This window comes from Orcinus orca, chromosome 3 (assembly GCF_937001465.1).
Source record: "Orcinus orca chromosome 3, mOrcOrc1.1, whole genome shotgun sequence".
NCBI classification, from domain to species: Eukaryota; Metazoa; Chordata; class Mammalia; order Artiodactyla; family Delphinidae; genus Orcinus; species Orcinus orca.
The window spans coordinates 143,733,673-143,747,933 of record NC_064561.1 but is presented as its reverse complement, the minus strand read 5'-3'; the positions used below and the strand labels follow the sequence as shown (position 1 = coordinate 143,747,933).

At 46.0% G+C, this 14,261-nt stretch overlaps 1 protein-coding gene and 1 pseudogene across 2 annotated transcripts in view; one reads left to right on the top strand and one right to left on the bottom strand.

Moving 5' to 3' along the window:
* Positions 1-14,261, bottom strand: part of ARL15 (ADP ribosylation factor like GTPase 15) — a 415,519-nt gene that overhangs the window by 386,955 nt on the left and 14,303 nt on the right. The gene's annotated exons all lie outside the window — the stretch shown is intronic.
* LOC105748256 (3-oxo-5-alpha-steroid 4-dehydrogenase 1-like) lies at positions 5,623-6,956 on the top strand (annotated as a pseudogene).

The following is a 14,261-nucleotide window of genomic DNA, read 5'->3' as shown; positions in this document are numbered from 1 at the left end:
ACCAAGCTCTGGTCAATTAAATATAATTAGAAAGTCCCAAAAGTCTCCCATGAAGGAGGTACACTCTTCTGCCCTTTCTCTGTCCTGCTGCCTGGAATGCAGAAGTGATGGCAGGAGCTCTGGCAGCAATTTTGAACCATGAGTTTAGAGTCCACACACAAAAGCAAAAGCATCTTGGGGACCTAATGACTTCTGGAGTTACCTACCTGAGGGGGGGAAAAAGAATCTATCTTGTCGGGACTTCCCTGGTGGCATAGTGGTTAAGAATCTGCCCACCAATGCAGGGGACACGGGTTCGATCCCTGGTCCAGGAAGATCCCACATGCCACAGAGCAACTAAGCCCATACACCACAACTACTGAGCCCATGCACCGCAACTACTGAAGCCTGCACTCTTAGAGCCCATGCTCCACAACGAGAAGCCACCACAACGAGAAGCCCGTGTACCACAACAAAGAGTAACCCCTGCTCACAACTAGAGAAAGCATGCATGCAGCAACAAAGACCCAATGCAGCCATAAATAAATATTTATTTATTTTTTTAAAAATCTATCTTGTCAAAGCCACTATTTTCCAAACAATTCCAATCCTAATTGATACAGTGGTTGAGACAATGTCATCTCAGCAAGAGGGATAGTCCCTTAAAACAGTTAAATGGAAGAGTGATGTGTTCTGATTTACAGTGGTATTATTATCCTCAATTTAGAGATGGGGAAACAGATACCAGCTAGTAATGTGACAGAACCTGGATCTGAACCCAAATCTTTTGGACTTGAGAGCCCATACTTTTAGTCATTAAGAACAAATGAAGGCAAATGAAGGCAAACAAACTGTAAAGCAGGTTCACAAGTATTTCAGAGTTCAACAAATATTCTGACTACTAAAGGCCAATAAAAACCCATGCTGAATACGGTATCTCTGACCTACCACAAATAACACTTTTGACAAGTTCCTGTGACCTTCTAAACAGAAAAGCCTTTTCCCAGCTAGAGTATTCTACTCTAAGTACCTAGGAAAAGGTATCTGGGCACCAGAAACTGAACACAGGCACCAGCCCCCTCATGCATAGCAGAGGTCTGACAAATTCTGATTTGTAAGGAGTGGAATAGATTTTTAAGAGTACAGAGGATTCTAGGAGACATGAAGTATATTTTTTAAGGTGGAAAGAGGTCATTTCTTTAAGGTGGTAAGAGGTCTTTCTCGTTAACTTAAGCAAAAGAATTTTCCATACACGTGACAATGAGTAAGAGCTCAGCCTTAGTATTACAACTTCCAGGCTCCTGATGCCCCTGAGATGTTTCACTGCCCAATGCAGTAAGGGTGGGATGGAGCAGCAAGCCTTCCGAAAGGTTCAAGGATTTTAGATGGCCAAGACGAAGGTACTAATGTACTTGCCATGAATCTTCATATCTGTACTGAGCATCTCCTTTGTGCCAGGCAGCGTTCTCCTTGCTGGAGACTAAGCAGTACACAAGGCTCAGAAGCCTGCACTCTAGTCAGGGGTGGCAGGCAAAAGCAAAAATAAATCAAGGTAGATGGTGATAAGTGCTATGAAGAAAAATAAAATAAATGAATAGAATGTTTAGGAGGCAGTGGATTGAGGGTATTACTAATTTTGAAAGCAGATGTGGTAATTCTAACAACATTATGGAAATCAAATAAGGGATCCCAGAAAAGCTTTCAGCAACTTAACTCTGAAAATCCCTGGCATAAGCAAATGCAGGATTCTATCCTGAAAAGTCAAAGCACCAGACACTCAGTTCAACAGTTCACAGATATTAAGAAGCGATCAGGCAGCCATTAAGAGCACAGAGTTGGGTGTCAGACTTCCTTAAATCAAATCCCAGCCATACAACTTACTATTTCTGGGGCCCTGGGTGAGGTACTTAACCTCTTTGCATCTTAATTTGTTATTTGTAAAGTAAAGATAACAGTACTACCTATCTTAGAGGGTTCTATGAGGATTAAGTGAGTTATAAGAGAAAACACAGTAAGCTCCAAATTGGTGTTTGCTTATTCTTTTAATTGACTGTCTGTGTTCCAGGCACACAAATTCATCTGAGCATCTGCACTAAGGGGCCGAGGACACTGGAGGCCCCAGGAGATGCACTCTGCCATCAGCTTCTCTGGACACCCTTGATTCTGGCCTTATTTTGTACTCCTGGTGTCTCTTCCTGCGGCCTCCACATTAGAAAGGTGACTTCTCATCGCAATCACTGAAAACCAGGATGCTAAGCCTGAGATTCCCCAAAGGAAGAAACATCCCAAAGGATAGGGCTTAACTCCCAGCACTTTGCCCACACAGACCCGGAACCAGAGGCAAAAGGGAAACCCATTCATTTTAGCCAGACCTCATATTACTGTCCACCTAGGCAATTTACATCTACGTTTAAACCGAAGAGGTTTTAGTCTGCCTTGTGTAAAAATTTATTATTCAATTATCACATTTTAATATTCAATATTATTAATGTTTCATGGATATTGTTTTATAACGATAGGCATCCAGTTTGTAATGCATTGCTCACTAGACACTCAGGAGCACCATTATTTAGAATCATAAGGAAAATTATATTTTTTAATTCTCTAGAACATGGAGTTATCCTCGTTTTCCCTCCCTCTCCCTTTGGATATAATCAAATGAATAACAACTTTTCGGCACTGCCCTTCTGGTTAGAAAACCTTAGAAACTGTCATTTAGGGATTGTGTCTTTGAACATTTTTAAGCCTCTACCTTGAGCACGATGCTTATATCGTCAAACCTATATTTAAAGTCCTCAAAATATTTAAATGGTCAAGCCCTTTTACTCGATCAATAGCTCCCTCTTAACTTATAAAAATTATTGTACCGCCCAGAAAGAAACACTGGTTACAGGAGAATGTGGTCCAGTTGTTTAAAGGATCAAAAGAACTCCTATCGGTTTATGACTTGGACAATCTGGACTTGCCCTCTGGTTTTTCTGACCGTGGCAAGGGAAGAAAGGGAAGTGTGAGCTTTGAGTTTAGACTGACCTGGGTTCAAGTCGTTCAGGGTGTGACCATATAAAACTTAGCCGCCCTGAACTGCAACAGCTGGTTCTCAGGCATGAAAAGAAAGGACTACTACTAATACCACTAACCTTACTGGATTAAGTAAGCAAGCCTCGGGGGCTTGGCAAGGAGAAGGCAACCTAACTCGCTGACGCCCAGACCAAGCCACCCACATCTAGTGCTGGGACATGGATGAGTTTCACCAACAGGTCCTCCTCCCGGCTGCCCTCCCGCCCTGTATAATCCAGGCTCCGTGGCAGCAGCCAGAGCAAGATTTCAAAACGTAGATCAGGTCCTATCACCTCCTGCTTAAAACCACTCATTAGTTTAAGAGTAATTTTAAATGAAACTCTACTTCGCTACCACAACCTCCCGGGGCCCCCAGCATCCTGTCTGGCTGCCCTCTGGACCCTGGCTTCAGGACCAATTTCCTTGGGCCACTCAGCACCTGAGACCCGTAAACCTGAAACTTATACGAACAGCCACAGTACTTTCACTTGCTGAAGACAAATGACCCCAGTTGAAATGGTCAGGGAAATACCGGGGGTTTTCTGTGAAATCCCAAGGCCACCCGTGCCAAGCTTGGCTTGCTGGGATCTCACTACTTTTGGTTCCTAAGGACTCAGCCTATTTCTCTTTTCTTTTTCAAGGGACACTACTTTTCCTGAGTCTTGTGGATTTTCTCCTTATCCCTACAAGTCTGGCTGCCAAGTGGCACAAGCCCTCCCTCATTTCCCTGCTGTTCACATCCTTGCTTCTCCAAAGGTGTGCACACTGGCCCTTCTGGTACATGGCTTTTACTGCTAATTTCTAAAGAGACCAGACAGAGATGGGGCAGTTGGCATAAAAATCTAATAAGGAAAGTCTGCACACTCACTGCCCTTGTTTCTGATTGTGTGAATAAGCCTCTTAAATTCTTATCCTCTACCTGGGAGGGTGGATCGCTCCAAACTCCTCTTCACTCTCAGGCCAGAAGATGGAATCACAACCACAACAGGGTGAGGGGCCCACCCAAACCCACTCCTTTTGGGGGAGTAATTGGCATTTCTGCAGGCAGAGATTCTAGCCAGTCAAGCGTTCCTTTAAGATGGTGAAAATTTCTAGTAAAGGCAAACGAAACCATACCTATTGGAATCGAATGCAGCCACACACAATATAATTTAAAAGAAGGGCTGTGATTATGTTTTAAGTCACAGGAGAGAAAAAAAAAAAGAAGACATTTATTAGGAGACTACTATGTGCTGGGTGTTTTACATGCTCACTCAGTCCTCACAACTAGAGCAAGGTGGGTATTTCTAGGCCTATCTTTCAGATGGAAAACTGAGGGTTACCAGCCTGTGGCAAGTAACTAGCAGAACTTAGATTTCCGCCCACGTCTGATTCTAAACCTGTGGTTTTCAAACTCTGCTCCCCAGATATGGTTCCAAAGAGGCAGCTGGATATTTGAGAAATATTTTTTAAACGAAATTGAATCTTTATTATCTTAGAGACTGAAATGAGAAAAAAATACATATTCAAATATACTGTACATGAAACTTTTAACACACTGGAGAATGCCCACACATTTACTTGTGCTGCCGGAGTGATCTTCTTTCGGCGGGCAGGGTGGGGAGGTAGCCTCAGAATAAAACCTATATTCTGCCTTCTGATTGAAGAGTAATTTAGAATTGAGCTACTTTAATATCTGTAACACTTGCAACTATGATTCTATGAGAATCTTGTTCTTCCTTAACCTCACACAAAAAAAACAAAATGTGTAACTGAATGAACTAGAAGATGAACCTTCAGTTCTCATTCATCTAAATGGATCGAAATGAAATTCGATCCATCTAAATTCAGTTCTGTGTTTATCCAAACAGCTTCATTGGGGGCTTCCCTGGTGGTGCAGTGGTTGAGAGTCCGCCTGCCGATGCAGGGGACACGGGTTCGTGCCCCGGTCCGGGAGGATCCCACATGCCGCGGAGCGGCTGGGCCCGTGAGCCATGGCCGCTGAGTCTGCGCGTCTGGAGCCTGTGCTCCGCAATGAGGCCACAACAGTGAGAGGCCCGCGTGCCGCAAAAAAAAAAAAGTTTCCAAAAACCAAAACTCTGATGTCAGTGAAAAAGAGCGAAATACTGCCTCTCTTCTTCAAAGAGGTAAATCCTACTTTACGAGTCCAGCGGTTGGCAATCTACAATCCATGGGCCAAATCTGGCTCACTGCCTGCTTTTTGCAAATAAAGTTTTAGTGGAACACAGCCACGTCCATCTATGGCTGCTTTTGTGCAACAACGGCAGAGGTGAGTAGCTGAGACAGAGACCGTATGGCCTGCAGAGCCTAAAATATTTACTAGCTGGCCCTTTACAGAAAAAGTCTGTGCACCCTGTTCTAATCCATCATCCAGCGTTTTTCCACAAGCAAAGAACTGTGTTACTTTCAATGTTACAGGCTATAGTGCAGTACCCAAAAGATTCATCCCTGTATTGTCTACGATGCCCACGTCCCTACGAAATTAAGCATTGCTCAGCAAGTATTCGTGGGCTGCTTCGGGGCCGCCAGTGCGGGGCTGATTCAGCCACGGGGCTTTAGGGGCGGCGCAGACCTCAGGTAACCGCGCCTCCCGCCCCACCTCCCAGAGCGGCCCTATAAGTGCCCCGTCGCGGCCGGGCCCCGGAGCACGCCTGCAGCAGTGCAGCTGGCTGAGCCGTTCCTGCTGAACGCGCTCGCCTACCTGCAGAGCGCCCCGGGCTTCCTGTGCTAAGTGCTGCTGAAGCTGGTGGGCTGACCCTACGGGCGCTACGCATTAATGCGCTCCGCCTTCCGGCTGCCCGAGCAGGCCGCCTGGGCGGTGCAGGAGCTGCCCTCGCGGGCCCTGCCACTCCTCGCCGGGCCGACCCCGCCGGCCGAGCGCCTCAACCACTGGCCCAACTGCATCCTGCTGGCCATGTTCCTCGTCCACTATGTGCAACGGGCCTTGATTTCCCCCTTTTCAGATCCGAGGAGGAAAGCCCACACCATTGTACGCCTTTATATTGGCATTCGTGTTCTGCACCTATAACTGGCTACTTGCAGAGTAGATACCTGAGCCAGTATGCAGTGTGTGCTGACGACTGGCTCACTGACCCCTGATTTCTAACAGGTTTTGTCGTGTGGTTGACAGGCATGCTAATAAACATCCACTCAGATCATGGCCTAAGGAACTTCAGGAAACCAGGGGAGACCAGCTATAAAACACTAAGGAGAGGGCTTGTTTTAGTACATCACTGCAGCCAGCTACTTCCGAGAAGTCGTCCAGTGGTGCGTCTACACCCTCGCCAGCGGGTCCATTCAAGGCTGGGCTTTCGCTCTGTTCACCTTCTGTGTCCTGTTCACCAGGGCTCAGCAGCATCACCAGTGGTACCATGAGATATTTGAAGATTATCCAAAATTCAGAAAAATGATGATTCTGTTTTTGTTAAGTTCATTGTCAATGGAATTATCTTCAACTTGAAGCTTTCGATGATGTTTCTCTTGGATTATATAAATAAATTTATGTCTCTGTAAGTTTTCTGCTATTTCATCTTTTTCAAGATTGCTCAAGGGATTTTTTCCCCTAGCAAATTTGTATGCTACCTAATAACAGTCTAATCAAACTGAAATTGCAGGTTGAACTATGCTGCTGCATACCAGGTCAGGAATCTGGAACTCTGTAATTGCGGCTGACCCTCCTGTGATTTTGGGTTTGCCTCTATGGACCAAAACGTTTCTGTACCGCTTACAGAACCCCCTACAGCAATGGGTTTAAGGTCAAAGGCGATGTCGCCCCGTCCTCCCCATGGAGGCATGTTCTGTCTTTGTGTCCCTTTCATCCCACTAGGTCGGAGAGGCCTCGGTACCCACAGTGTATCCACAGCCTCTCACTGTTGGGTGCTGGGCAGGCAGAGAAGTTGTGCACAGAGAAAGGGGGCGCCCATCAGAGGCTGGTGCAAAGGGCCTCTGGTACCTGCTGCAGCCTGGTCCACCAGGTGACTTCACTGGCAGGACAGGGCACTGGGGGCATTCTTAAGGAGCAGTCTGCTGTGTCCCCCCACAAAGGGGACTTATTGGAGGCCCTGGGCTAGGAGCACAAAGGTGCTGCAGGGCACCACTCCCGTCTTGGGCCACTCGCCATGAGCCATCAGGAGTCTCTGACCTGGGATGGTTTTTCTACCTCCTTCTAGGTAGAATTAGAATTTTTTGGTAAGGCACTTTTTAAGTACCTCTCAGTACTACAAAACTATAACTTGAAGCAGAATTTCTTATTTTAGATGCACTCAAAAACCCCATGGAGATAAATGGCAGTAATAAAATGTACTACTTATTGCCAGATATGTAAAAGAAATCTCCCCACTAGAAAGATGTTGAATCTCTTGACCCCTCTGTGAAAATCTAACGAACACATGGTAAAGACCCCGCCTCTCCTGGGAAGGCACTGCCTCTGTTGCTGCCACATTTATAGAGGTGGAAACTGAAAGAGGAAGTGGAGAGAGTCCATGTGCACTTATGATTGCTAAGGATGCTAGGTGGCAGGGGCCTTCAGGACACACCTGATGCTGTGTCCTGTATGTTGTCCAAACGCCACCTTTGGGCAAGGAGTAGGCCCTCCTGCCCCTGCACCCCAGGCCCCCGGGGCACCCCATCAGCTCCCTCCCACCCTTCTCCTGGCTCACCTTCCCAACCAGGGGCTCCCCGCCACGAGTTTTCATGTAGAAACTGTATTCTCCGTGTTAGTGGTTTTTAGAGTCTCTTAGCGTTTTAGAAACATTTCCTGATGGTGGTTGTGCTTCATTTTAACTAAAAATGGAATGCTTTTGCAGGGAAATTTTTATGATCAAATAATCTTTGGCCCTTTTTCTGACTGACTAATTACTTGAAACCATAAAACAAATATTTAGGATCTCCTCTGGAAAACTCAAAAATTTAAGCAAGTCTTGATTTATTTGGGCCCCTGGGTTCTAGAAGGTGTACCTGGCCAGAAAGTTGCTTGTCTGAGAGCCAGAGGGGCTCACTGTGAATTTTACTTCTGTTGGTGCTTTTTTATCTGAGTGACCAAAAGTTTGGGGTAAGTCAGCATTTGATGCACGGTTGCTACTTCACTCGCATGCACTGGATGGATGACTGACATAGGAAGAGATCTTGTTCTATCTTGCCTGCCTGTCTTCCATTTGCTAAAAACTGTAACTTAGCAAATTATGGCAATTTGTTATCGTGTTAATTATAATAATTAAAGAGATTAATAAAATTACTGTTAAAAAAATAAGTATTTGTGGAGTGAGGAAAGTTAGATAGGAAGAGGAAAGAAGATACGGGGGAAGGGAAGGACAGTAGGGCTTTTCTTTTCCCAAAACTATTCTGACATATACCCTTCAAAAAATTATTTTAAAACCTAGCAGATCCCCTTCTTGCTGTAACTAGGTATTTGAACACAGGGATGTACAACTGAATTAAAATAGAGAACTTAAAGTTACTATGTTTCATTTCAAGCAGATCAACACTGATTGAAATGTTGTCTAGTAAACAAAAGTCCTTGCTAATTTTGAATACCCAGGAAAATGCTACCCACCCACTTTTTTTAAATTGAAAGTTCTTTATTTTGATTTAACGTGAGACTTTTTTAATTGAAGTATAGTTGATGTACAAAATTACATAAGTTACATGTGTCCAGTATAGTGATTCGTGATTTTTAAAGGTTATACTCCACTTGTAATTATTATAAAATATTGACTATATTTCCCATGTTGTATAATATATGCTTGTAGCTCATTTTATACATAATAGTTTGTACCTCTTAATCCCCTACTATATTGCCCCTCCCCTCCTTCCCTCTCCCCACTGGTAACCACTAGTTTGCTGTTTATATCTGCAACCATACCCACTCTTAAAAGAATATTCATTTTCTGTTACTGTTGTTGTTTTAGAATCACTCACTGCAATAATATAAAGTAATTGGGATAAATGACCTTTGCCTCAGAGATGAACTCTTAAGCACTCTGGATTTGGGAAAAAGAGAATTGCTTTAAAACAGATGAGAGATTCAAACCATCAATGAGCTTGTTAAATCTTGATTCTCATCCCCAGCATTTCTTCACAATTATGTATTTTTACATTGGTTTATTCAAGACAACTTTTGTACAAAGAATTAAAATATGCATCACTTCTTACACAGCTCTTTATAATTTCAACTTTTTTAGCAACTTGTTTCATTATACTTGTGGCTCTCCTAGGTAACAAAGAATCCAATTTGAAGAGCTTTAAAATCAGGAGCTGAAGATCTCACTTCTTGACACGGGAATCAAAAGAGAAAATTTTTGAAATTTTTGAAATTTTGAAAGTCTGCTTTATGAAACTGTTCAAAGTGGATCTTAAACACATAATTATTTACAATAAAGTTCAGTAAGAAGTGAGTACTTAGAAGTCAAGAAATGGAAAATATCCACCTATGGGTATTTTCAAAGATGACCAATAAAGTTAGGCATTCCCCCCAAATAAAGTCATATTTGGGAGAAAAGTAAAACATCAGTAGCACAGGTATCTATTTCCCACACACTCAGGCTGCAAAAAAACTGCAGCCTGAATCCACAGAAATGATAGAGAACAGCTCCTCTTCAGGCTCATGAAGTACTGTAATCCTGCCCACAGCCCAAGGTCAGCTCACAGGGGCCCTGAAAAAGTTAGGAAACCCAAAGAAGTCCAGGAATGATCAAATAATCCTACCTCAATGACCCAGTCTTTAAAACATGCATCTCGAAAACCCAACAAATCATGGGGAAAATCATGTTACATTAAGAGAAATAGTACTGGTGAACAACATAGATGTACAATATTTCTATGTGAAATAAAACAGAGAGGAAAAGAATTTCAATCACCACAAGAGGTTTTCTACCTCTAACACAATGACTTGAAAAACAGAACCAGGCACATTCAGGGAACATTCAAAATGACGACGTTATCCAATAAATCAGCTCACTGCTCTGTCGTCTACAACAGGGGTCTCCAACCCTGCGGCCACCGTTAGGAAGCGGACCGCACAGCAGAAGGTGAGCCGCGGGCGAGTAAGCAAAGCCTCATCTAACGCTCTCCATCACTCGCATTACTGCCTGAAGTAGCTGGCTGCAGTGATATACTAAAACAAGCCCCTCGGGCTTCCCTGGTGGCGCAGTGGTTGAGAGTCCGCCTGCCGATGCAGGGGACACAGGTTCGTGCCCCGGTCCGGGAAGATCCCACATGCTGCGGAGCGACTAGGCCAGTGAGCCATGGCCGCTGAGCCTGCGCGTCCGGAGCCTGTGCTCCGCAGCGGGAGAGGCCACAACAGTGAGAGGCCCGCGTACCGAAAAAAAAACAAAAAAAACAAGGCCCTCCATCCAGTCTCCCCTGGTTTCCTGAAGTTCCTTAGGCCATGATCTGAATGGATGTTTATCAGCATGCCTGTCAACCACACGACAAAACCTGTTAGAAATCAGGGGTCAGTGAGCCAGTCGTCAGCACGCACTACATACTGGCTCAGGTATCTACTCTGCAAGTAGCCAGTTATAGGTGCAGAACACGAACGCCAATATAAAGGCGTACAATGGTGCGGGCTTTCCAACTCGGATCTGAAAAGGGGAAAATCAAGGCCCGTTGCACGTAGTAGACGAGGAACATGGCCAGCAGGATGCAGTTGGGCCAGTGGTTGAGGCGCTCGGCCGGCGGGAGGGCAGCTCCTGCACCGCCTGACCCATCCGTGGAAAAACTGTCTTCCATGAAACCAGTCCCTGGTGCCAAAAAGGTTAGGGACCACTGGTCTACAACGTGCCGCCTCTCAGGAAACATTCGTAAGGGAAGAAGGGATAAAAGAGCTGGTCAATCACATGCTAGGAAAAAAGTTCTCACAAGCAGAAACTTGACTCTCAAACTGTTTGATTCCAACAAAAGAGAAGTTGAAAGTTCCAAACGAGTGTAATTCTACAGTAGGACCTCAGAAAACTTGCCCACTTAGTTTAAAGTAAGTTGGCTCATTTGGCCAAACTTACGTAACAGCTGTAGGCAGAATTGGCCTGAAGAGATGCGGGCCACCCTCTGCCATGCCAGGACCTTTCACCCCTATAAATCAGAAAGAGCTGCCACTTAACCCATCAACAAGCAACTGCAATATCGTTAACCTAGTTACTCCGTGCTATGTTTATTAGGTGGAGGCAGAAAGATTTTTGAAAAGCTGGTATTGGAAAAATGAAGAATCAGAGTGAGAACATTTTGGTGACAACAGTACTACAAATCCTTGTTTTATAAAGAGAGTTCCAATTCAATAATGGCAAACACTTTTATCTTGCTCATGGTACTAGTCTCTCTACTGAATGCTTTATATATTTTAACTCAACTCTGAGTGGTAGGTACTATTATGCCCATTGCGCATATGAGGAAACAGGCACAGAGGCTGCACAGCAGGTAACTGACAGCTAGAATGCAAGTGCAGGGAGTCCGACTCCAAGGTCAGTGCCCTTAAATATTACTCTGTGCAGCCTCTCAGCCCAACCACTGACTTAGCAGCTATCTTGTGTACCTATGTCAGGCTCTGGGGACACAAAGAGGCCCACAACCCAGCCCTGCACTGTGAAACACTGTGCTTTGTCCGGTAACAGATAGGAACCAAGGCCTGAGGCAGGGCTGTAGCTGGCCCATTAGCACCTCTGTGCCAGTGCACAATGGGGACCTTGGCAAGCTGGGCAGGGGCTGGACTGCAGGTGTGCTTGCCCCCTTGGCCAGGCACCTCCGTGTGGTGTCCCATGAGCTTAACTGTCTACGGCAGCCCCAGGAACAGCCCTGGAAGGAGCCTCAATTCAGTTCTGGCAGTGGAAGACTTGCAAGAGAGAAGGCTTAAATTAGAGTAGGAGGCAAAAGGTGAACTCTCCAACCAAAACTTATTTCTACAACACGACGCTTTGTGGTCACTTTAACTAGACAGAAGCCAGGCTCACACACGTCTCTGCAGCTTTATTAACAGTGCATCCGGATTACTATGCGATTGTTCTGGACATGTCACATGCAGGTTAGCTCACAGGCTGCCCTGACAAAACAGCCCTAAGCAGGCTGCCTTCACAGAACCAACTCCTGGTCCCAACAAGCTGCCTGTTACTAGCTTTCAGTCCAGTGGAAAGGTCTGGGCCGTCCTCGTCAGCTTCTGGACTCGGCAGCTTGAACCACCAGTTCTCTGCCCTGGGAGACTGGTGCCAGGGGCTTTGAGGGACCCAAACTCCAGGCACCCTCCAAGGAGATGCAGCCCGTGTGAGAGAGACAGATGTCCACAGTGCGTCCCTGGAGAGAGCCCCATCCCCTCACTCACTGGGGACCAGGACTCCTTTGCAAGTACAACCACTCTTAGTGGAAAAGTAGGCTGAGGGTCTGAAGAATCAGGTACTTGAGCTGTGGGTTTACTTATCTGAACTAGGACTCCCTCCTTGCAACACAACCAACTTGGGCCTCCCTTCTCCCATCTCCTTGACCGGGGAGCTGCTAGATCAAATTATTCTGGGAAAACATCCGCCTGACTGCACCATCTTCCAGATCACGGTTACCCTTACCCCACGCTGCTCTGTGTCTCCTCTCCAGCAAGCCAGCCTCGCGCAAGTCCATTCCCTCCCCAGTCTCTCCACAGAGCCCTCTGCCCTTGGGTCGTGGTGGTACAGGTCGGGATGTGGTGTAGTTAGTACGCATTAATTATGCATATTGGTTAGGAGGGAGGGCTTTGAAGCAAGACTTCCTGGGTTCAAAGCCTGACTCTGCCACTTCCTAGCTGTATGTCCTTCAACAAGTTGCTTAATCTTTCCATGTCTCAGTTTTAACATCTGAAAAACAGAAATGATACACACCTCATAGGGTCCTTAGAAAGTGCCTGCCAATATAAACGCTGTGAAGGGGTTTTCGTTGTCGTTGCTATGATGACAGTAAGAGGGGGTGGCAGAGAAAGAGGTGCCAGGCACTGTTCTGAAATACATGTATTATTTTAGTTAATCCTCACAACAAACCCAAGAGGTAGTTAGTTACTCTTACTCACCCCACTTTACAGAGGAGGAAGGTGAGGCGTTGAGAAGTTAAGTAACTTTGCCAAAGCTAGAGTAGTAGAGCCAGGCAGGCAGTTCAACCCAAAGCCTGCAGCACTCAACCGTGAAACAAACTCCTCTACACCCACAGAACTTCGTTAAATGCCCCCCCCACCTTGCTCAGTCCCTCAAGGTCACCTTCGAGGATCTCCAGGGCATTCCTCCTCCCCCACTCCTTTCAAGACTCCGGGCAATGAGCTCTAACATCTAGCTCTGTGTGCCTCTCCTTGTCAAGGACATTGGCCGACCTTCCCTCTTTCACTGAGGATTTCTGAATCTGCCCCAGCCTTTTGCTCCAGCCCAAGTCCTGCCCTGGTCCTGCTGACTTCGCCAGCCACAAGGATGCTATACCCAGCACCTGCGCTGTATTTCCTCTTCTACGTCTTAAGCTCCCCATCCTTCCCGCAGCCACGCACCGCCATGCACTGTAGACTCCCCTCCGAGAGCCACTCTGCAATCTTAAATTCATACATCCTATTGTCCCCTACAATGAACTTTCTCTCCCTCCAGTTTTCTGAACAGTTACTCCAAATAACTCCAATACTCCCACCGTTCATCCGCATCAAGACCACCCATCCTCGCATCCTCTACTTTCTACTCGCCCTTCCTTCCTTTCCACTAACTCAGAGCTCAAGACGGTCTATCACTTCAGCCATCCTCTTGCCAGTGTCCTAAATTCCTCTACCCCATTAACCACCCACTGACTCACCTTGGAAAAATCCCAACCTTTATCCATCTAACTGCCCACCTTCCTGAAACCAACACCCAAACAGCTGCAAAGTCTGTGTCCCTGGTCATCATGGCCCTCATTCTTCACTGTAGCTACTTCAGCTCAAACCCCTCCGCCACCATATTTCAGTCACGCTCAGCAAGATGACCTCACACTCCACTTCATCGGCATTTAATCATCTCAAGTTCGGTCCCCTTTAGAAAGGAAAGCTGCCACTCAATGTCCCCTCCCCCCTCCAGTTCCAGCCCTGGCCTTCTTCTCGTTCGTGGTGAAATTTCTAGGCAGTCTCGACTGCAGCGGCATCATTTCCTCACTTCGCACCAGGCCTCTGAGAGCCTCTGGTCAAGGTCATCACTGACGCGAATCCAGCGAGCACCGTGCAGCCATTATCTTCCAGGATCTCTGGGCCACAGTTAACACAATTGGCCACTTCC